The 23,366-nt window shown below is 45.6% G+C and overlaps 1 long non-coding RNA gene across 1 annotated transcript; it reads left to right on the forward strand.

Annotated features, from left to right (window-relative positions):
• The first annotated feature begins 3,334 nt into the window (after window positions 1–3,334).
• Window positions 3,335–20,731, forward strand: LOC110340378. The gene is made up of 2 exons (XR_002382171.1): window positions 3,335–3,543; window positions 19,593–20,731. It is a non-coding gene; the product is annotated as an uncharacterized LOC110340378 (long non-coding RNA).
• The last annotated feature ends 2,635 nt before the right edge of the window (window positions 20,732–23,366 follow it).

Raw genomic sequence — 23,366 nt, forward strand, 5'->3', positions numbered from 1 at the left:
AAGACCTTATGTGTGAGTATCCGTCATGCCGGCCATCTCGGGGACTCTGAACCATAGTCCTCACAGAGCTCACTGAGACCTTCCTCAGCACACGACACCTGCTGAGTAATGTATTGTCTCATCTGGGACAGACACTATCCTGTTTTTATTATGTTGCCGTGATAAAGCAATCTGACCAACAGCAGCTTGGGGAGGAAAGGGTTTATTTGGCTTATACTTCCAAGTCACAGTTCTTCATCGAGGGAAGTCTGGGCAGGAGCCCTTGGAGGAACTCAAGGCAGAGCCCTTGGAGGAAGGCTGCTTTCTGACTGCCTCACAGTCTCGTGTTCTGCTAGCTTTCATACCGCTCAGTCCATCTGCCTAGGGATGGTGCTGTCACAGTGGTCTGGACCCTCCCACATCCATCGCCGATCAAGACAGTTCTCCAGAGACATGGCCACAGGCCAATTTGACCTTGGCAATCCTTCAGTTTAGGCTCCCTTAGATGACTCTAGGTGTGTCAAGTTGGCAGCTGAAGCTAAACAGGGTAACCTTCAACAGTGTCCGCTCCAAAGAAAGCTTGTTCATCTCTGACACAGTCTGTTGTTCAGCTGCGTCTCAGCACTTTGAACTTGTGCTTCCCCCGTGCTATGTACTCTTCCTACCCCTGGACAGTGTTCTTCCTCTAAGACCTGAGGGTTTCTCCAGGAGTGTGGGTCCCCACGTCTGTGTGGTTGATCATCTGTCCATGCCCCCTGCCCATCTCTGCGGCCCGAGAACACCGAGAATGCTGCTGAGCCATGGTTACCGCATCTCAGTCCTACTCTCCTTTTTCTTTTCCTGCTTGCCTTTTAACCCCCGTTTTGGTGGAACGACAGGTATTTTTTCCCCACATAAAATCCACAGCCTTTTAAAGTTTTCCCACTGTTTTCTTTCTTTTCCTGAATCTATTTCTACCTGCAAAGGACATGTGGTGGCAGATTGAGAAAATAAAAACAGCAACTGTCCTCATGGGATTCGAGAAGTGTTCAGTTTCATGAGGAACTGGTTTTGGAGATAGAGAGCATTTAGAGAAATCTGCTGTCAACCCAAGGTGGGCAGGTGCATGGCCACCCTTTCTCCCAGAGTCCCCATTCATCATGGGACAAGGGCTTGCACATCTGTCCATCTGATATCAGCTTCCTGCTCTATTTGTTCCTTCCTTATTCCGCCCCCAATAAAAAGTCATTCATTCCAGTTTGAGATTTGTCTGGCAGCGCAACTGTCTTCATTTATTACTGTTTTACCTCTTTTCCTTTTAAATTTCAGTAATGAAAATGACGATCATTTTGGCTTATGAGACTGGGTATGTGTGGAGTGGTATGGACTTTGACTATTTTAAGAACTTTCTTCCCAAATTCCACTGTCAATTCACATGAGTTGCATGTGACTTATAGATGAAGAATGTCATCAAGTCAATTCTTTAGGCAGAATCAGGGTGAGTGGAGCCTGGCAGGCAGAACCTGGGGCTTCACTTCAGCTGGCAGGATAGCCAAGCACCTCCAGGCTCTTCTCCACACATTTGGCTAACATTCCTCTGATACGTATTCATAGTTTTGTTGGGCTAACAAGTGGAGCCTTTCTGTTTTCCAGCTTTTTCTGCATGCTGTTGGTGGGTGACAGAAAACTGGCCGTGTGCATTGTGTGTGTCTGTTCTGATGGAATTAGGGGACTCTCTTGGCAATGACAGCCTCTCCAGCTAGCAGTGTCTTTATTTATTTATTCCTTTTAACATCTTTATATATTTTTTGCAGATCTGTTATTATGTGTAAGCTCTCCATGACTTCAGCGAGGGCATCTGGTATCCCTAGCACACCAGATATCAGGAGCAGGGGTGGCTGAGGATAGTGTTGGGTAACCAGGACTATCTGCTCTGCTCTTTTCCAAGTTCCCAGATAGCAAAGTCACAAGAGAAAGAAAAATCAGTGTCTGGAGAGAGAGAGAGAGAGAGAGAGAGAGAGAGAGAGAGACAGAGAGAGAGAGAGAGAGAGAGAGAGAGAGAGAGACTGTGATCATGGGCACTGGAGAGTTGGAGCTTGCAATCACTACAGGGCAGATGAAGCTGCCCAGTGGAGGGAGTTGCTCCACACTTGGTCTCTCCTCATATACGGATGCATTGGCATTTACTTCACAGACAGCCCATTCACAGGACCCACCTCAGAGCTGACACTTAGGTTCACCACAGAAACACTGCAGCTGAGAGAATGCTTTCCTGGCATGGTGGCCAAGAGGCTGGGTTGGGCCATTCTGCTCCAAATACCTCCCCAGGGAGCAGAGAGAAAATGATGAGCATTTTACATGTGGCAGGAAGATCAACCAGCGTAGAGCCTGGTGGCAACGTGAACGTTGGTGAATGGAGGGTTTCAGGTAGTGGGCTGAGCAGCTCCAAAGTTGTGGGGACTCACCGTGCTGATGTTTTCTTCCACTTGCCCGTCTGTTCTGACTGCTGACTGCCCCTCTGCCAGCTGAGTCTGCCTTGCCTTTGCACCTGTAGAAACAGATGCCTGGCTCCCCTTGGCCGTCACAGATGGATCTCACTTTAGGTCCACACTTTCAGGCTACAGGGCCTAGCACGCGGAGCACAGAGCCCTTACCTCCTCAATCTCTAGTTGTCACTGTTGTGGAGTGTAATGAGAATCACAAAAGCACACATACGCATGTACACACACACACACACACACACACACACACACATGCACCAATTTATTAAGGGGGTGCTATGGGGAAACAGACTCATGGACACAGGACAAGATATATCCAGTTGCAGAGTCCCTCTGTTTCACCCAAGGGAATTGGGGACCGACCACATGCCGCTGCCTGACCTGATCTTCACTGCCCAAGAGAGCCTGTGACCTCTCTCTCCTCTTAAGCAGCCAAGCAGACAAGAAGCCACACCCTAAGGCTGGTACCCCGAGGCCACTGGCAGAATGAGTTCCCACAACAGTGGAGCCACCGTGGTAGGAGCTCCCATTGCTGGTTCTTCCATACGCAGGCTCTGCAAGGTGGGGTACCCAAGGAGCTGCAGAGGCTGGAGGATAGGCAGCCAGGAGACAGACGCCAATACCCCGTCTCAGGACGCCTGTTCTCGATTTGTTGATGGTTGTGTGGGAATTTAGGGAGCCGGGGACATGCTGCTCAGTGACTACTTCAGATCAATAAATCTCTTCAATTTAACTTGCTCCTTCTGAGGGGAATTCAAGTGAAATTTCAGCTTGTGAGCCTGGGATCAATGCACCAGTCTGCGATCAATTAGCTAGCCTGGGACTAATTAGCCAATAAAGGATCAATGTTACAGCCAGAGATCAATGTGCCATGCAGGACGAGGGTGGAGGCAGATGGACAGTTGCTGGGAGTAAGCACCAAGCTGTGTCCCTGAGGTAGGGCCTGTGTCTGGACGTCTCACCTGCGCGTCTCATCTACGCCACCTGGAAGTGTTTGTGAAACCAGCTTCGCGTCCTCTCCACAAGCCTCTGCGCTCTGGGACTTGGTTGACACCGAAGATCCACCAGTAGCCTTTAAGGAGAGGTGAGTCAGCCACGGGCCACACAGAGAGCCATGTCAGGAGGGGGGTTGGATGGGAGACACAGATTTGCTGTGTAAACCAGTTGTTAAGTCAGGGAAGATTCCCTGGAGAGGAGGCATTGGGTGGAGCCACCGTCACTCAGAGATGGAGGTCTCTGTCACAGGGGGACGGGTATGTGAGAACAGATGTGTGCAGGTGGGAATTGCATACCTGAATGACAGTAAGAGGCTGGACTCGTTTTCATTCCCTGAGAGCATATTTAACTTCTAGGTAATTCCGACAATGAGGAACTCGTGATACATTTTCTAAAATAAGGAACAAGAAGCGCTATGGGCAGCTGGCTGAGTGTGTGTACGTGTGTGTGCATATGTGTGTATGCAGGTATGTGCGTGTATGCATGCTTAGGTGTGTGTGTTTGTTTATATATGTGTGTATATGCACTCATATGTCTGTGGGTACATGTTTGTTTATAGATGTGTGTATGCATATGTATACATATATGTGCATGTATGTGGAAGTAGATGTGTATATACGTGTGTCTTTGAGTGTGTGTGAGTGTGTGTATGTGTGTGTGTGTGTGAGTGTGTGTGTGTGTGTGTGTGTGTGTGTGTGTGTGTGTGTGCTGAGAAAATTCCTGTTCTCTCTTGGGCCAGTGAAGGCACCATGTAAGATAGTCTGGTGCCAGCATTAGCCTGGCATCCCGGGGTGGCTGTCTCTATCACATCTTCTCCTGTGTGCCTCTGGGGACTTGTATAGCTGGCACTGTTGTCCCACCCTTCTCGTGAAGATGTAAGTTCAGATGAGGAGAAACTATCAGCTGGTCACCATGGTGACTACCGAGGCCTCCTAGCCAGGCCCTTCAAGGCTTCTTATTCTCTGTGGCTGTGGTCTGCTTCTCATGCAGATCAACCCCAAAGGGCAATCTGCATCAGAGAAATTTCAGAACAAGAATGTTTCTGGGATGATTAAGTCCTAATGCTGACCTGGCTGGGCCTCAGAGGTGGCCCAAACTTGGGCCTAACTTTGACAGGGACAGTGGCCTTGCAAATAGTGGTGGGCATTTACACACAATGGGTGAATTATCTTCTCTGAGGCCAGACTCCCCTAGTTGGGGAGGTGGGTCATTGTCACATGGAGGCTCAGAGGCTGAGGGCTCCAAGCAAGGCAGGGACCTTGCTCTTGGCTCTTGGCAGGGATGAGGTGTTTGAGGCAGCTCCACAGTGGTTATATTGTCCGCAGACATTTTCTTCATTAGTTGTATGAGAGCTGCCGTCCCCCCCCCACGGTGTCCCCCCCACAGGAGACAGGAGCAGGGGATGGGCCAAAGAGTAGCAGAGGAGCAGAAAGCCCCTTTTTGTCCCTGGAGCTCTCAGTGTTGGGCCCCGTGCATACTGGGAACCCAACAACCATTTCCTGAAGAAATGGAAGGGTGGCGGCCACTAGTCACATTTGTCCTCATGGGTTTCAGTCTTGGACTTGGCATCTCTTGAAGCAGATGCTTGGGAACACAGCCTGGCCCCACACATCTCCCACAGCACAGCTTTACTTGGGACTCACTGTGGCCACCACAGGGGTCTCCAGGCAGCCAGAATCTGAGTGAAGGTGCAGTCGTTGGGGGCAACTCTGGTGTCCTGGGGTGGGAGGACCCCTGAGCTGTGAGAGGGCAAGGCCAGGCGCTCCTGTAAGGCAGTAATGATGCCAAGTTTGCAGTGGGCTCTGTGACTTGGAGACTCAGGCCTGCCCAGATGGTTGGCCTCACTGGCCGCAGTTCTGGCCAGGGCCTTAGGCAATGATGTCAACTCTCAGAGCCCTTGTCTTTGTTCCACTTCTCAAGGACCCTGAAACATGGTATGGGGGCAGTGGCTCTGCCAGGGGTCCTGCTGGGTAGCCACAAAGCTGAACCCCTCTGCCTAGACAAGACAGTGGGAAACAGATGTATTTTAGTTTCTCACTGAACAATTTCCGTGTGAAAACATGACTCCCCTTTCTCACATGTGTGAAAGTAATCTCAGTCACTCAGGAATAAGGAGAGATGTGTTCTATCCATCCATAGGTAGAAACTGGGTGATATTGACTGCTTGAGGGCCAGGTTGCTATGTTGAATGTGACCTGTCCCTATGGGCTGGGTCAGCATGTGATGCTGGGTTTCCTGCTGCTCACAAAGATAGCTTGACTTAGCAGCACCTGTAAGAGACTCAACCTAGCTGTCACCTCCCAGCAAAGCAGCTCAGGGGCTGCCCCAGCCCTCTCCATGGAGGTCTGTCACCACAGGGGCATGCTAAGTAGAATTGAAGGTGTGCAATGAGGCACACCAGGCACCAGTGCTCCTCCTGAGCACTTTTTGGTTCAGTCTTCCAGACTTACATACCTTTCTTCTTGTTTAAAGGGAAGTAGCCATGTGGAATCTCACAGAGTCTCATGGCATTCCTGAAACTGCAACCCATGAGCAATCAGCAGTGTGCGTGTGATCAAGACATTGTAGTGCTCTTGAGGGATGGACAAGTCCTCCATGGGGTCACAGGATACGTCCACTCCATGCTTGCACCCCTGGGTAACCATCTTTGTTGACAAATCTTTAGTTAGGACATCTCTTTACCCACTCAGAAAAAGCAGAGATAGCCATATGCATTGAAATTTGGTATTCAGAGTACTAGATTTGGAAACACCAGCCAAGTGCATAATTGCACTTGGAGTGAACCAGTGACGACAAGCTTGCTTCTGTCTCCCTATATCAAAGACAGGCATGGATTTCCCCAGCATGTTATTATAAAGTATGCGTTTAATTATGCTGGAGAGACTTTCCTTTACAGGCATCTTGTGATATGTTATTTACGGGTTTCTTTCACATATGCAGAGGTGGCAGTGGCCTGCCCCTGGGGGACCTGGAGATATTAATGGAACCACATTCTCTGTCATCGCCTGTTATTTGTTAACATGTCACCCATCTGTCAGCACATCGCCAGGAGAATGGCAGGACAGGCTGTGTTGTTTTCTGTGTTGTTGCCACCGCCACCTTGGTTCTACGAGTCTGTGGCATACCCGATGGTCACCTGGGTGTTTAAGATTTTCTTGTGAGACATTCTGTTCATTGGGGTGAACCCCTGAAGAAGGCGGTGATTCCCAGGCAGGTGCACTGCTCCCCACTTTTGTGCTAGCTTTGGCCAGAAGGAAGCCAGTTTGCCTTTGTGTGCTTCTGTTAGAGTGTGTACCGCTGATGGATGAGTTAGTACAGGGTGACTGTCACAATGAATGGACAGAATTGGGCAGCTGACGGCAGAGGGCAGTTTGCTTGTTTTTGGCTCATGTCCTTATTCCCTCCTTTGCCATGTCTGGGTTAGACCCACCCTAAGTGATCAGTCCTTCCTGGGCAGCAGCCCACAGACCCATCACCACACGCTAACGTCATCTCTGCCTGTCCCAGAGCCTTCAGGAATCTCAAGACTGAAGTGTCTCTCAGCCCATCCTTATCACCCTGTAGGGCTAACACCCGCCAAATACCGCCCTTCCCACTATGTTATGTCTGTGTCCAATAAATGACCCACTTGTGGGATGTGAAAGAGCAAAGTGACTCAGACCCAAGGCCCCTGGGTGTGCGCCCTTCTACATTCCCTTAATCAGGAAACCTGTGTGAGCACTACGTGTGGACTGGAGATGGGATGGATGGAGCCTTGAGTCTGTCAAGGATATGGGTCACCTGCAATTTCATTAAATTCTCATTTACTGATGGAAGCAGATTTTAATTCCAATACTTTCTTCTCTTTGCAGTTTTTTATGAACTCCAAGCCTCCAACTGGTAAAAGATAGGAAGGGTCAGTAGGGAGGTTATGTGTGATTGACACCCTAATGCCTTACTGTTATGCACCCATTGCCCACTCAAAGTTAAGTTCTACAATGTTTCAGGGGCAGGAGCAGATCTGAGTATAGAGCAAGCAGACACTCACTGTATTTGTCTGCTCCCTCTCAAACTGTCCTACAAGACCACACCATCTCCAAGTAATACTTGTGCCCTCACATGATTGTCTTCTATTTTTAAAAAAGATTAATTTATGTATGTGTCTTATGTATGTATCTTATGTATCTGGATGTTTTGACTGTTCATACAACTGTACATCAGAAGAGGGCATTGGATTCCATGAAACTACAGGTATAGATGGCTGTGAGCTACCATGTGGGTGCTGGGAATTGAACTCAGGGCGTCTGTTAAAGCATCTAGTGCTCTTAACTGTGGAGCCATCTCTCCAGCCCCTTTACTTTATTTCTGATTTCCTTCTGCCCTGGTGTGAAGATGCTGACATGTGGCAACTAGGCTGACAGACACCACAGCACAGGCAAGACCGTGTGTGTGTGTGTGTGTGTGTGTGTGTGTGTGTGCATGTGAGCCACACATGCTGCTGCTGGGAACCCTGTGTGTTGAGACAGCAGGAGATGGGTGAGCATTTTGAGGACTTGTTCTCTACCTCTCACACTCTGATCATGCTGTACATAGCAAGTTGCCCCTCATGCAAGTGTGTGTGTGTGTGTGTGTGTGTGTAGTGTGTATACACACACATCTTTTTAAATTTTTTTTATTTTAATTTTAAATAGCTTGTTTTACATGTCAATCCCAGTTCCCTCTCCTTCCCCTCCTCCTGCACTCCCCCATCCCCCCCCCCCAGCCTCCCACCCTATTGCCAATTCCTTCCACATAGGGAATATCTAGAGTCTGTCATTTCACTAAGGGTAGGGTCCAGGCACTCTCCTAAGAGTCCAGGCTGAGAGAGCATCCCTCTTTGTGCTATGGGTACACGATGGCTGTTTGTATTCCAGGGATAAACATTGATCCACTGCTCAGGGCCCCATAGGTTGCCCAGGCCTTCTCACTGACACTCACATTCGGGGGGGGGGGGGGGGGGGGTCCAGATCAATTCCATGCTGGCCTCCCTGCTGTCGGTCTGGGATCCAAGAGCTCTCCCCTGTTCAGATCAGCTGTCTCTGCTGGTTTTGCCAGCCCATTCTTTGGCAATTTGCTCATCACTCCTCTCTCTCTGTCACTGGGTCCCTTTGGTTCAGTTCAGTGCTTAATTGTGGGTGTTTGCCTCTGCTTCCGTCAGTCACTGGATGAAGGCTCCCGGATGGTTATAGACATCAAGTTCATTATCAGGAATGGGCATTCGAAGTGGTCTCTCCACTATTGCTTAGCTTGCCAATTGGTGTCATCCCTTTAGATCACTAGATGTCACTCTGGTGCCTGATCTGTCTTCTAACCTATGATTCCCTTTTCCCCCTATTCTACCCCCCCCACTCAACCTTCCTGTTCCCCCATGACCTACTGTCTCTTCCTCTTCTCTCCCTCTCTTCTTCCCAGGTCCCACTCTCCCCCACCCCTTGCCGTGTTCCCCATCCATTCAGAGGATCTTGTCTCAATCCTCTTCTCTTGGGTACCATGCATATCTTTTAGGTTCTTTCCTGTTTCCCAGACTCTCTATCAGTGGAAGTGCAGACTGGCACTATCCTGATCCATGTCTAAAATCCATATATGAGTGAGTACATACCATGTTTGTCTTTTTGCGACTGGGTTACCTCACTCAGGATGGTTTCTTCCAGTGCTATCCATTTACCTGTGAATTTCAAGATTCCATTGTTTTTTTTTTTTTCTGCTGAGTAATACTCCATTGTGTACATGTACCACATTTTCTCTATCCACTCTTCAGTTGAGGGGCATCTAGGTTGCTTCCAGGTTCTGGCTATTACAAATAATGCTGCTATGAACATAGTGGAGCAGATGTCCTTGTTGTATGAATTTGCCTCATTTGGATATATGCCTAAGAGTCGAATTTCTGGATCTTATAGTAGGCTGATTCCCATTTTCCTGAGGAGTCTCCATACTGATTTCCAAAGTGGCTGTACAAGTTGGCACTCCCACCAGCAGTGGAGGAGTGTTCCCCTCTCTCCACATCCTCTCCAGCATAAATTGTCTTCGATGTTTTTGATTTTAGCCATTCTGACAGGAGTAAGATGGTATCTCAGAGTTGTTTTGATTTGCATTTCCTTGATGGCTAAGGAAGTTGAGCACTTTCTTTTCTTTCTTTTTTTTTTTTTGTTTTGGTTTTTTTTTGTTGTTGTTGTTTTTTTTTATTTTCCAGTTTAAATTTAGATAAGAAACGAGGTTGCTTCACAAGTCAGTTCCAGGTCCCTCTCCCATTCCCTCCCCTCCTCCCGTGGCCTCCCCCCAAACCCCCCCCCCCCCGTTATCCCCTCATTCCCCCAGGGAAGGTGAGGCCCTCCATGGGGGTGTCCATAGTCTGTCATTTCATATAGGGCAGGGCCTAGACCCTTCCCCAAGAGTTCAGGGTGAGAGTGCACCTCACATTGTTCTATGGGAGTCCAAAGTCCGTGTGTATACTTGGGATGGGTACTGATCTGCTGCCCAAGGCTCAATAGATTCCCTAGGCCTCCTCACTGACACCCCAATTCAGGGGGTATTGATCAGTCCCATGCTGGATTCCCAGGCTGATGCCTGGGATTCAAGAGTTAACCTTTGTCTGGACAGCTGTTTCTGGGGGTTAAACCAGCCCAGTCTTAATCCCTTTGATCATCAGTCCTCCCTCTCTGTTACTGGCTTTCTTGAGTTCAGCTCAGTACTTAACCAAGGGAGTCTGCCTCTTCTTCGATCAGCCACTAAATGAAGTTTCTGTTTCCCGGACTCTCTGGCCATAGGATTGTAGGCTGGCACTCCCCAGATCTATGTCTAAAATCCATATATGAGAGAGTATATGCCATGTTTCTCTTTTTGTGACTGGGTTACCTCACTCAGGATGGTTTCTTCTAGTGTCATCCATTTGCCTGCGAATCTCATGATTCCATTATTTTTTTCTGCTGAATAGTACTCCATTGTGTAGATGTACCACATTTTCTCTATCCACTCTTCAGGTGAGGGACATCTAGGTTGCTTCCAAGTTCTGGCTATTACAAATAAAGCTGCTATGAACATAGTGGAACAGACATCTTTGTTGTATGAATGGGCATCTTTTGGATATATGCCTAAGAGTGGAGTTGCTGGGTCTTGTGGTAGGTTTATTCCCATTTTTCTGAGGAATCTCCATACTGATTTCCAAAGTGGCTGAACCAGTTGGCACTCCCACCAGCAATGGAGGAGTGTTCCCCTTTCACCACATCCTCTCCAGCATAAATTGTCATTGGTGTTTTTGATTTTAGCCATTCTGACAGGAGTGAGATGGTATCTCAGAGTTGTTTTGATTTGCATTTCCCGGATGGCTAAGGATGTTGAGCACTTTCTCAAGTGCCTCTCAGCCATTTTAGACTCCTCTATTGAAAACTCTCTATTTAGTTCTGCAGCCCACTTTTTAATTGGGTCCTTTGCTGTTTTGGAGACTTGCTTCTTGAGTTCTTTGTAAATTTTGGAGATCAACCCTCGGTCAGATGTGGGATTAGTGAATATTTTTTCCCATTCTGTGGGCTGCCTTTTTGTCTTGCTGACTGTGTCCTTTGCCTTACAGAAGCTTCTCAGTTTCAGTAGGTCCCATTTATTAATTGTTGATCTCACTGTCTGTGCTACTGGTGTTATATTCAGGAAGCTGTCTCCTGTACCAATTCGTTCAAGGGTACCACCCACTTTCTCTTCTAAGAGGTTCAGTGTGGCTGGATTTATGTTGAGGTCTTTGATCCATTTGGACTTAAGTTTTGTGCATGGCGATAAACATGGATCAATCCACATTCTTCTACATGTCAGTCTCCAATTATGCCAGCACCATTTGTTGAAGATGCTTTCTTTATTCCATTGTATATTTTTAGCTTCTTTGTCGAAGATCAGATGTTCGTATGTGTGTGGGTTAATACCCGGATTTTCAATTCGATTCCATTGGTCTACCTGTCTATTTTTGTGCCAATACCAAGCTGTTTTCAGGACTATAGCTCTATAATAGAGCTTGAGGTCAGGGATGGTGATGCCTCCGGACGTTGCCTTGTTGAACAGGGTTGTTTTGGCTATCCTGGGTCTTTTGTTTTTCCATACAAAATTGATTATTGTTCTTTCAAGGTCTGTGAAGAATTGTGCTGGGATTTTAATGGGGATTGCATTGCTCTTGGATAGGTAGGATCAATGTAGTAAAAATGGCAATCCTGCCAAAAGCAATCTACAGATTCAATGCAATCCCCATTAAAATCCGAGCACTTTCTTAAGTGTCTCTTGGCCATTTTAGCCTCCTCTATTGAGAATTCTCTGTTTAGTTCTGTATCCCACCTTTTAATTGGATCCTTTGGAGTTTTGGAGACTTGCTTCTTGAGTTCTTTGTAAATTTTGTTGATTAGCCCTCTGTCAGATGTGGGGTTAGTGAATATCTTGTCCCATTTTGTGGACTGCCTTTTTGTCTTGTCGACTGTGTCCTTTGCTTTACAGAAGCTTTTTAGTTTCAGGAGGTCCCATTTGTTAATTGTCGATCTCAGTGTTTGTGCCACTGGTGTTATGTTTAGGAAGTGGTCTGTACCAACTCGTTGAAGAGTATCTCCCACTTTCTCTTCTAAAAGTTTCAGTGTGGCTGGATTTATATTGAGATCTTTGATCCATTTGGATTTAAGTTTTGTACAAGGCGATACACATGGATCTATCTGCAGTCTTCTGCATACCAGTACCCAGTTATGCCAGCACCGTTTGTTGAAGATGCTTTCTTTTTTCCATTGTATAATTTTAGCTTCTATGTCAAAAATCAAGTGTTCATAGGTGTGTGGGTTAAAATCAGGGTTTTCAATTCGGTTCCATTGGTCTACCTGCCTATTTTTGTGCCAATACCAAGTTGTTTTCAGGACTATAGCTCTATAATAGAGCTTGAAGTCAGGTATGGTGATGCCTCCCGAAGTTCCTTTATTGTATAGGGTTGTTTTGGCTATCCTGAGCCTTTTGTTTTTCCATATAAAGTTGATTAATGTTCTTTTCAGGTCCTTGAAGAATTGTGATGGAATTTTGATAGGGATTGCATTGAATCTGTAGACTGCTTTTGGCAAGATTGCCATTTTTATTATGTTAATCCTACCAATCCAAGAGCATGGGAGATCTTTCCATTTTCTGGTGTCCTCTTTGATTTTTTCTTTAAAGACTCAAAGTTCTTGATATACAAGTCTTTCACTTCCTTGGTTAACATTATCCCCACATATTTGATGCTGTTTATGGCTATTGTAAAGGGTGGTGTTTCTCTGATTTCTATCTCAGTCACTTCATCATCTGTATATAATAGGGCCACTGAATTTTTGAGTTTACCTTGTATCCTGCCACATTGCTGAAGGTGTTTATCAGCTCTAGGAGTTTCCGTGCGGAGGTTTTCAGGTGACGTATGTAAACTATCATATCATATGCAAGTAGTGAAAGTTTGACTTCTTCTTTTCCTATTTGTATCCCCTTTATCTCCTTTTGGTGTCTTATTGCTGTAGCTAGAACTTCATGTATAACATTGAAGAGATATGGAGAGAGTGGACAGCCTTGTCTTGTTCCTGATTTTAGAGGAATTGCTTTGAGTTTCTCTCCATTTAGTTTGATGTTAGCTGTTGGTTTACTGTATATTGCTTTTATTATATTCAGGTATGTTCCTGTTAACCCTGATCTCTCTAGGACCTTTATCATGAAGGGGTGCTGGATTTTGTCAAAGGCTTTTTCAGCATCTAGTGAGATGATCATGTTTTTCTTTCGCAGTTTGTTTATATGGTGGATTCCATTGATAGATTTTCTAATGTTTAACCATCCCTGCATTCCTGGGATGAAGCCTACTTGATCATGGTGGATGATTTTTCTGATGTGTTCTTGAATCCGGTTTGCAAGTATTTTATTGAGTATTTTTGCATCGATGTTCATGAGGGAAATTGGTCTATAGTTCTCTTTCTTAGTTGTGTCTTTTTGTGGCTTGGGTATCAAGTTAATTGCAGCCTTGTAAAAAGAGTTTGGCAGTGAGCCTCCTGCTTCTATTGTGTGGAATACTTTGAGCAGTATTGGAATTAGCTCTTCTTTGAATTTCTGGTAGAATTCTGCACTGAAGCCATCTGGGCCTGGGCTTTTTTGTTTGGGAGACTTTTGATGACTGCTTCTATTTCATTAGGGGTTATAGGTCTGTTTAGATTGTTTATCTGCTCTTGATTTAGTTTTGGCAAGTGATATCTATCCAGGAAATTGTCCATTTCCTTTAAATTTTCGAATTTTGTGGAGTACAGATTTTCAAAGTATGCTCTGATGATTCTCTGAATTTCCTCAGAGTCCGTTATTATGTCCCCTTTTTCATTTCTGATTTTGTTAATTAGCATGCTCTCTCTCTGTCGTTTGGTTAGTTTGGACAGAGGTTTGTCTATTTTGTTGATTTTCTCAAAGAACCAACTCTTTGTTTCATTGATTCTTCTCAGTGTTTTCCTGGTTTCTACTTGATTGATTTCAGCCTTCAATTAGATTATTTCCTGGCGTCTGCTCCTCCTGGGTGAGTTTGCTTCTTTTTGTTCTAGGACATTCAGCTGTGCTATTAATTCTCTAGTATGACTGTTCTCCAGTTTCTTCATGTGGGCACTTAGTGTTATAAACTTTCCTCTCAGCACTGCTTTCAAAGTGTCCCATAAGTTTGTGTATGTTGTGTCTTCATTCTCATTGAATTCCAGGAAGTCTTTAATTTCTTTTTTTATTTCTTCCTTTACCCAGGGATGGTGCAATTGTGCATTGTTCAATTTCCATGAGTTTGTAGGTTTTCTGCGATTTGTGTTATTGTTGAATTCTAATTTTAATGCATGGTGGTCTGATAAGATACAGGGGGGTTATTCCAATTTTTTTTTTATCTGTGGAGATTTGCTATGTTTCCTATTATGTGGTTGATTTTAGAGAAGGTTCCATGTGGCGCTGAGAAGAAAGTATAACCCTTTGTGTTTGGGTGGAATGTTCTATAGATGTCTGTTAAACCCATTTGGGTCATAACTTCTATTAGTTCTTTTGTTTCTTTGTTAAGTTTCTTTCTGGAGGTCCTGTCTAGTGGTGAAAGCAGAGTGTTGAAGTCTCCTACTATTAGTGTGTGAGATTTTATGTGCATTTTGAGCTTTAGTAATGTTTCTTTCACGAATGTAGGTGCCTTTGTGTTTGGGGCGTAGATGTTTAAAATTGAGACTTCATCTTGATGTATTTTTCCTTTGATGAATATGAAGTGTTCTTCTTCATCTCTTTTGATTGATTTTAATTTGAAGTCTAGTTTGTTAGATATTAAGATTGCTACACCCACTTGTTTCTTGGGACCGTTTGATTGGAAGATCCTTTCCCAACCCTTTACTCTGAGATAACGTCTGTCTTTGATGTTGAGATGTGTTTCTTGTATGCAGCAGAAGGAAGGGTTCTGTCTTCGTATCCATTCTGCTAGTCTGTGTCTTTTTATAGGCAAGTTGAGGCCGTTGACATTGAGGGATATTAATGACCATTGATTTCTTGTTTGTGCTTGATTTATTGTTAGTGAAGTTATTTTGTGTAGTTTCTCCTCCCTTTTTCTTTTGGTGTTTTGTAAAGTGGGATTATATATTGCCTGTGTCTTTGTGAGTGTAGTTATCTTCCTTGGATCTAGGTTTTCCTTCTAGCACTTTCTCTAGAGCTGGATTCATGGATACGTATTGTTTAAATCTGGCTTTGCCATGGAATATTTTGTTTTCTCCATCTATGGTAATTGAAAGCTTTGTTGGATATAGTAGTCTTGACTGGCATCCTTGTTCCATTAGCGTTTGTAGGACATCTATCCAGGATCTTCTGGCTTTCATAGTTTCCATTGAGAAGTCAGGTGAAATTCGGATAGGTCTGCCTTTGCATGTTACTTGGCCTTTTTCTTTAGCTGCTCTTAATATTTTCTCTTTACTCTGTAGGTTTGATGTTTTGTTTATTATATGGCAAGGTGACTTCTTTTTCTGGTCCAGCCTATTTGGGGTTCTGTAAGATTCTTGTATTTTCATAGGCATATCTTTCTTTAGGTTAGGGAAGTTTTCTTCTATGATTTTGTTGAATATGTTTTCTGTACCTTTGAGCTGTATTTCTTCTCCTTCTTCTATACCTATTATTTCCATGTTTGGCTTCTTCACGGTGTCCCATATTTCCTGGATATTTTGTGTTAAGGATTTGTTGGTTTTGAGATTTTCTTTGGTTGATGATTGTATGTCCTCTAATGAGTCTTCAACACCTGAAATTCTCTCTTCTATCTTTTGTATTCTATTGGTGATACTTGCATCTGTAGTTCCTGATCGTTTACCCAGCATTTCTATTTCCAGCATCCCCTTGTTCTGTGTTTTCTTTATTGTTTCTGTTTCAGCTTTCAATCCTTCAACTGTTTGAGTTGTTTCCTTCATTTGTTTGGTTGTTTTTTCTTGGTGTTCTTTAGATTCTTTGAGAGATTTGTTTATTTCTTGAATTTTTTCCCCCATTTCATGGATTTTTTGTTTGTTTTTTCTTCTATTTCTTTAAGGGATTTCCTTGTTTCTTCTTTGAGGGTCTCTATCATCTTCATCAAATAATTTTTAAGGTCTGTCTCCTCTGCTTCGTCTATGTAGTGCTTTTCGGGTCTTGCTGGTTGTTGGTTCCCTAGATTCTGACGCCGTCATGTTGGTCTTTCTATTGCTGAGTGAGCTCTTATTCTGTCTTCTTCCCATCTCTTCTTCCAGTGGGTGCTGGTGGGGTCTTTCCATCTCCACTGGTCTCCTTCCTTCCTGAAGCTGAAGCTGGGGATGCTGACACTGAAGCTTAAGCTGAACCTGGGGTGGCCGGAGGTTGGGGCCTGGAAGGGCTGATGTCTTTCCTGTGTGGGCGGGTCTTCTGCCACACACACATCTTTACTTTTTATTTTTAGACAGGGTTTTGTGTCACCAAGGATGTTGTCAACTTGCCATATGACCAAAGATGACCTTGAATTCCTGATCCTCCTTGTCTCTACCTCCCAGGATCTGGGATTACAGGTGTAGCATTCAGGTATCTGTACTGGCCTGGTCTTGGGGGTTCTGACAGGATACGCCCTCAGCTGCAGTCACTGAGAGCACCATCTGTGCCTGTTCACTATGTACCCTTTTTAAAGTACCCACCTCCCGTCCCTCTCTATCTCTCTCTGCTTCTCTGCCCGTCTCTCATCTCTTTCCCTCTGCCTCTTTCTCTCTGCCTCTCTTTTCTCTTCTGCTGTTTCTGTCCCCAGACACTGGTCTCCCCTCTTCCCTTCCCCCTATTCCCATTCACCTTCCCCCAATAAAAACCCCTCCACCCAAGCTCTGTCACATGGTGTCTTTTTCTCTCACGCTGCATTTTAAAATTACAACAACAAGCATGCCTGGTTTATGCAATGCTGGGTCAGGCTGACAGCTTGTTAGGAGAACATGCTTGGCAAATGATCTGCTAGGTGATCTACCTCTGTCCATGACACGTGTAACTTTTGTTGTATTTACTATCCCATGCAGTTTGTCTTAAAATCCTGGAGGTTACTTGTTATAAAGCTTGCATTTTTTGCTACTGGGATATAAGAAGAGAAATCTCCTTGGCCAGAATTAATTGCTTTTTAAAAAACTAAAATAAGGAAACTTGCTAACTCTGGCAATTTTTAAGCAATTCAGGTCCTTGAATAATCTGTAAATGATCACTTTTTCCTTCCTTTGCAATCCTTATATTTGTAATTTCCCCTCTCAACTTACAGACCGAACTTGTGAAAAAAGGGCCCCTGTTTTGTTTAAGATTTTTGAAGAGAAGCTCAACAAGCACAATCCATCTGATATGGAAAGATAATGAACCTGCACAAACTCCGCCCATTTTCCCAATCCTGAGATGCAGGATGCCTTGATGCTCAACCCAGCACATGCTGGGTGAGCTAGGCTGCATCACCAAGGCTCAGCATCTTTCACATCTCACCAGGTCTGGCTCATGGAGGTCTTGCAGTGGCTTAGCCTGCCTGCAGATTCCCACCTTGGCCATTTCCGCAGTCAGCGGCATCAAGCACACTCACCGTGGCCACCTCCATCTATCTCCTAGAAAGACACTGTGCCCATCATTGCTCAGATCTTCTTTCCTTCTCTTTGTCCCGCAGCTTCTGCTCTTTGTCTGCAAAGCTGAGTTAAGGTTACTTATTTATTGTGCTTGTGGTGTATGTGTGTAGTTATGGGCACACACTGTGAACTTCTGCTCATGCAGATGTTACAGGAGGAATCAGATGTCCTGATCCATCACTCTCCACCTTATTCCGTTGAGACAGAGTCTCTCATTGGACCTGGAGCTAGGCTGTCATCCATAAAGTCACAGAAATTCTCCTGCTTCTGCCCCTCAAAACATTGCGGTCACAGGCAGCATGGCCATATCCAGCTTTTTACACTAGGGCTTGGGATTTTATCTCAGGTCTTCAAGCTTGCCTATCTGAGTCATCTTCCAAGCCATGCATCTCTGACACACGGTGTGTGAACATTACATATTTTCAAGTAATTTGTCTGTTGCGGCAGTTGTCATTGATGTGCATTTTTTGTGTTATTGATTTCTTATGTATTGATTGTTTTATGGAGGTGAGCATCAATCACAGGGCCTTTGTATGCCAGGCAAGTGTTATACTGCGGAACTATAGCCCAGCTCTTTAGCTTCACTCCCCACACTGTAATTTCTGTATTTTTCTCCGAGTCCAGTCTGTTCCCTGTGTTGTTTCCTTTACTGGATGTAAGGGAGATTAATTTTCACACTGCCTGTGTTCTCAGCATCCAAGGCTGCAGCTGTCCCATGAATGAGATGGCTCTAGGAGTGCCCATGTGGGCCCTTGATCACCGGTCAGCGGAAGTATGCTTGCATTTCTCTTCTATTTGTGAAGATCTAGGTTTAGCTCTGAGGCCTATTTCCAGCAACTGCCTCTGTCCTGAGGCCCCTTGAGACTGAATGGTAACTGCCTCCTCTTCCATATTTGTCCCCCCCCTTTTTTGAGACAGGATCTCATTATGTAGCTCTGGCTGTCCTGGAACTTACTATGTAGACTAGACTAGCCTCAAACTTACAGTGACCCACCTGTCTCTACCTCCTGAGTGGCTGGGATTAAAATTGGGTATCACCATGCCTGGCCAAGCTCAGAGTTGGTGGCTTAAGATGTGGCTAGCCACCCCAGCAGAGCTGGGATGCTCCTGGTTCCTGGAGAGGATACCTCCCTTACTTCATTTTGGTTGTGAATTTACTTTGAGCAATGTCACAAAATTGTTTTGTTGTGGCCACATGATGGCATGTTTTAAAATGACTTTTGTTATTTTGTTTTTTGCTTTTTTGTTTTTTTTCCAAGACAGGTTTCCTCTCTGTATAGCCCTGTCTGCCCTGGAACTCTAGAACAGGCTGACCTCAGATTCACCAACTCACAGAAATATACTGCCTCTGCCTCCTGAATGCTGGGATTAAAGGTGTGTGCCACTTTTAAAGAGACTATAAAAATGAAACAATTTTGTGTCAGAAATCCAGACAACATTCAAGTGTGTGAAAGTGGATACATTCTTTCCCCATTGTTCTATTGTACCCTCTTTCCAGAAAAATAAAGCAACAGAAACACTGCCCCTTGTAGATACCAGTTAAACACAAGCATGCACATGTTAAAGCAAAATAAAGCTGCGGGTGGAGAGATGGCCCAGGGGGCAGAGTACTCACCATGGAAGAAGCATGAGGACCGGAAAAGACATCCCCCAGAAGCTTCCAGGCCAGCTGTAGGCAGTGGTAAACAACCTGCACTCACATGTCAGAGGTAAAGTCCATCACAGAGGGGAAGACATGGTGTCAGGAGAGTGAGGCAGGTTTTATAGTGCCTGCAGGTTCTCTGCATGCTGTAATGTGTACTCACCAGGCAAGACATGCCTGCTGGAGCAATAGTGGCATGGTTGTTGTGAGGTAATCAACTTCTTTCTGACTGGATTTAAGATCTGTCTAGAAGAGGAAATTTCATGCCTGATTCTGCAATCCTGGCTAAAAGCCCACAGCTAGGGAGATCACAGGCCCTAGGGTTGAACCGGCTATTGCTATTTAGCAAAGCTAAATGGCCATGCTAGCAGATTGCTTCCTAAATATTTATACTTATACCCACAGGCCTCTGCTGCTCACAGTCTTGGCCAGAGAAGCTCCTGTTTGCAGTGGGCAGTCCTGAGAGATGCAGGACTAATCAAAACGCTGAGAAAAAGAGACTTGTGTGCTCAGCCCTGACTCACTCAGCCCCACTCACCGCCCAAACTCAGGGAACATGGCAGAAGAGGAAGTGGAAAGAATGTAATAAAGACAAAGGATGGGGAGGAGTGCTGTAAAACACTGTCTTCTGGATGTTATGGGTGTGGGATAATTTCAGAGATCCTGGACTCACAGCAGCTATGGTTACCTGAACAAGACCTACACAAGTGCTAGCTGGCCCAAAACCCTGGCATACCCACCCCTTACTAAAGAGCTGTTGGTAGCAGATCGTTGCTGAGGAAGGGGAACTGTTCTTTTTGAGGATGTGGCCCGACTATATAATCTCAAGGCCTATACCCATTTCCTTCAATGAGGCTTCACCTCCTAAGGGTTCAGCAACCTTCCCAAACAGTGTCACCAGGTGGGGACCAAGTGTTCAAATACCTACGCATGGCAAACATTTCACATTCAAACTGGAGCTGCTCTCCAGGAGGCTTCACCTCCTAAGGGTTCAGCAACCTTCCCAAACAGTGTCACCAGGTGGGGACCAAGTGTTCAAATACCTACGCATGGCAAACATTTCACATTCAAACTGGAGCTGCTCTCCAGGACAGAGGCACAGTGGCTCCCCAGCACCCAGGCCCATGGTGGACTCTGAAAGTTCCAGTGTTTCCTTGACATCAAACTTCAATCTTTCTTCCTCTCTTGGTCATCAGCATGACTACCCCTGGGTGTCCCTCTGAAGGGTCAGTGAGGACACTGATTTCACAGTCTTTCTTTCCACGAAGACACTGCAAATACAATGCTCTGTGTACCCTCTCACACTTACAGAGCTGACCACACCCTGTACTGAACACAGGGCACCACACCACACTGCAGCCTGGGCCAGCTTGGGGCGAGCGCCTGGACGGCACAGTTGGATCTCAAGAGTGATCTAAGAGAAGAGTGGGCACCATGGCATAGGGACTGCAGGGTCCACACCCCACCATCCTGGCCTCTCTGTAGAGCTTTAAGAATGAAATTATTTGAAAACTGTCATATTATAAAGTATTTAAATAACTGCAGCATTCCTCATATTTTATTTTTTCCTCTTGGAGCTTATGACAAATAACTCAGATTTCATGAAATATATATTTTAAATGTCTTTCCCCACCAAAAGAGCAATTCTCCAGCATGTTAATTAGACTGGAGAGATGAAACTCGATGCACACGAGAGTATTTATAATGTGCTGTATTAATCATCGACGGTTTCCAAGAAAATAATTATGTTGGACAAATGATAATATTTTGCTCTTGTAACTGTGTCTCCACATTTATTCAAAACTCTTGGTGCTTCCCATGTGGCATCGATTAATTATTCTTCTTGGGGAGATGGATTGTTGTGCACTTCTGTTGTTGACAGCTTTTATTGGTTTGTTTCCCTGAAATCTGACGGAGGGAGGGGATTGTATAGAGGCAACAAGGGCTATTTGACATGGTGTGTGGCTTCCATGAGGACAGACATATGACCAGTTGCATGGGGTCCTAGGGTCCCTTTTGCCATCTCTGATGATAGTATAACAGCACCTGCTTCTTGGAGGTGAAGTGTAGAAAGTGGGCCGGATGAAGTTAACCCCCTTGCACCCAGCTTCTGCTGATTTGGATCCTTGCTCCAGGCATTCCAAGAGGTCAGCGATACTTAGATCTTCCGTCATTTGCCAAACCCTGGCCATACCCCTGAGATAGTGTCATGTGAACCTCCCCTGGAAGATGAGCAAACAATCATTTCACCCCAGACAGAGCATCAACAACAGATCAAAGTAAAGATGCTTATTGTTTTTGAGGGGGCTTATCTTGATTATTACTAGATGTGGGGAAGTCCAGACCACTATGGGCAGTACCAGCTCTTAGGCAGATGGTCCTGGACTTGAAATCTTGCAGAGCATGAGCCTATAAGAAAGCCAGAAAGCAGCATCCTTTCACAGTTTCTGTTTCAAGTTCCTGCTCCTATCCCTTCAATGGTAGACTATGACCATCATAGGCCAAATGAACCCTCTTTGCTCCTATGTTGCTCTGGGCTAGAGTGTTTTATCATAGTATGAGAAAGGGAACAGAAACTGTGAACCAATGGATTTAATTAGGATTATTTACAGTAGCATATCTTATGAGTGGTGACACCATTGAAGAAAATGTCTCTCGCTCTCTCAGAAGCAATTGACTACCTCTCAACAGGCCCAACCTTGTATAGGTCTGTGGGCAATCACAACTGCTGGGTTGGAATGCCATGTCATGCTCAGAGGACATCAGGACATTCCTGGTCTGTACCTGTCATTCCTCCCACCCTCCTGCTCCCGGAGCATTAGCCAAGTCTTTCATTTTCAGGAAGCGTCTCTCTTCCTGGCCCTTGCCAGTCTCCTTTGCCTCAGGCTCTGCAGCCAACATGGACTCTTCTCCCAGGGTTCTTCTGATACAGGTTGGGTGGAGAGGGGTCCCTCAGAGCTTTCTGGCCCCCAATAGCTACTTGGGTAGCTATTCCATCACTTGGTGGGGCCTGAATAGCTCTCATCCCATGGAGCCTATCTGGGAAGTAGAAGACCTTGGCCGTTAAGCTGAGTGGATGGCTGGTACTGGGTTCTGGAGACTGGTTGAAACTTGAGGATCAGAATATAGCTTTGATCTCTCTAAATAAAGCCACAGGAGATGATCAGGGCTAATGAGGGAGATGGAGGTGATCCTGGGGGGTGGGGGGCAGGAGCTCATGAGGAGGGTAGTAAATGCTTGATTCCAGCAGATCTGGGTGGGCCTTTTATCTCTTAGAGTGGGGATGGCTGCCCTCTCTGACAGAGGGAGCTTTGCCACTTAATTGAAAGACACATGAAGCCAGCAAACCTTCCATGTCCTACTGAGGGGCACTCCTAGGTTCTATGTTCTTGGAAACAGCAGCCCTTCACACCTTGTGAATCATACACGGTGGTCTGGGGATTGACTGGATGGCTTCAAGCTGCCCCACCTGCACCACTTCCCTCTCTATTGGGGAGGATCTGAACATGCTCAGTAGAGCTCACAGGCCTCTCAGACTTGAAGGCTTCTGGTACCCTCTTGATGAGCTGCACTCCACTGTGACTTTCTCCAGAGACTCCTGAGCATGACTGGAGCTTGAGATGGGAGCCCCAGCACTGCCCCTGAGGTAGTGGCACATGGTTGTCCCCTGGCCTCTTTGTCAGCTCAGCTTGGACTTTGTTGGCCTCATGTCACCCGAGTAAACACTGACACTTAATGCGGCTGTTCTAAGTATGCACTTTCTGTTTACACAGTGGAGACAGTAACTACACAGAGCCATACAGATGGAGAGCACAGGAACCTTCATGCTTCCAAAGGCTGTGCACTAATCCCCAAATAAATACAGAGTAATAACACGGTCTGTTGTGCGCTTTGAGATGAGAACTTTCCTGAATAGAGAGGCTGGTGTCTCTGCCTGCCATGGCTGGCATTTAGCATGCCTCTTGCCTGGCTGGACCTCTGGCTGATGGAAGCCATGGTGATGGGAAGAGCTTTGCCAAAGAGAACCTACTCATTTTTTCTCAAACATCACCCTGGTGGGATGCTCCATTAGGTAGAAGTGCTTGGGAGCTGACCTGATGACTGATGTTTAATCCTCAGATCTCACACGGTGGCAGGGAAAACCGGCTCCTGAGGACTGTCCTCCAACCTTCACACGTG

This window comes from Mesocricetus auratus, unplaced genomic scaffold (assembly GCF_017639785.1).
Source record: "Mesocricetus auratus isolate SY011 unplaced genomic scaffold, BCM_Maur_2.0 Super-Scaffold_100010, whole genome shotgun sequence".
In the NCBI taxonomy this organism is placed as follows: domain Eukaryota; kingdom Metazoa; phylum Chordata; class Mammalia; order Rodentia; family Cricetidae; genus Mesocricetus; species Mesocricetus auratus.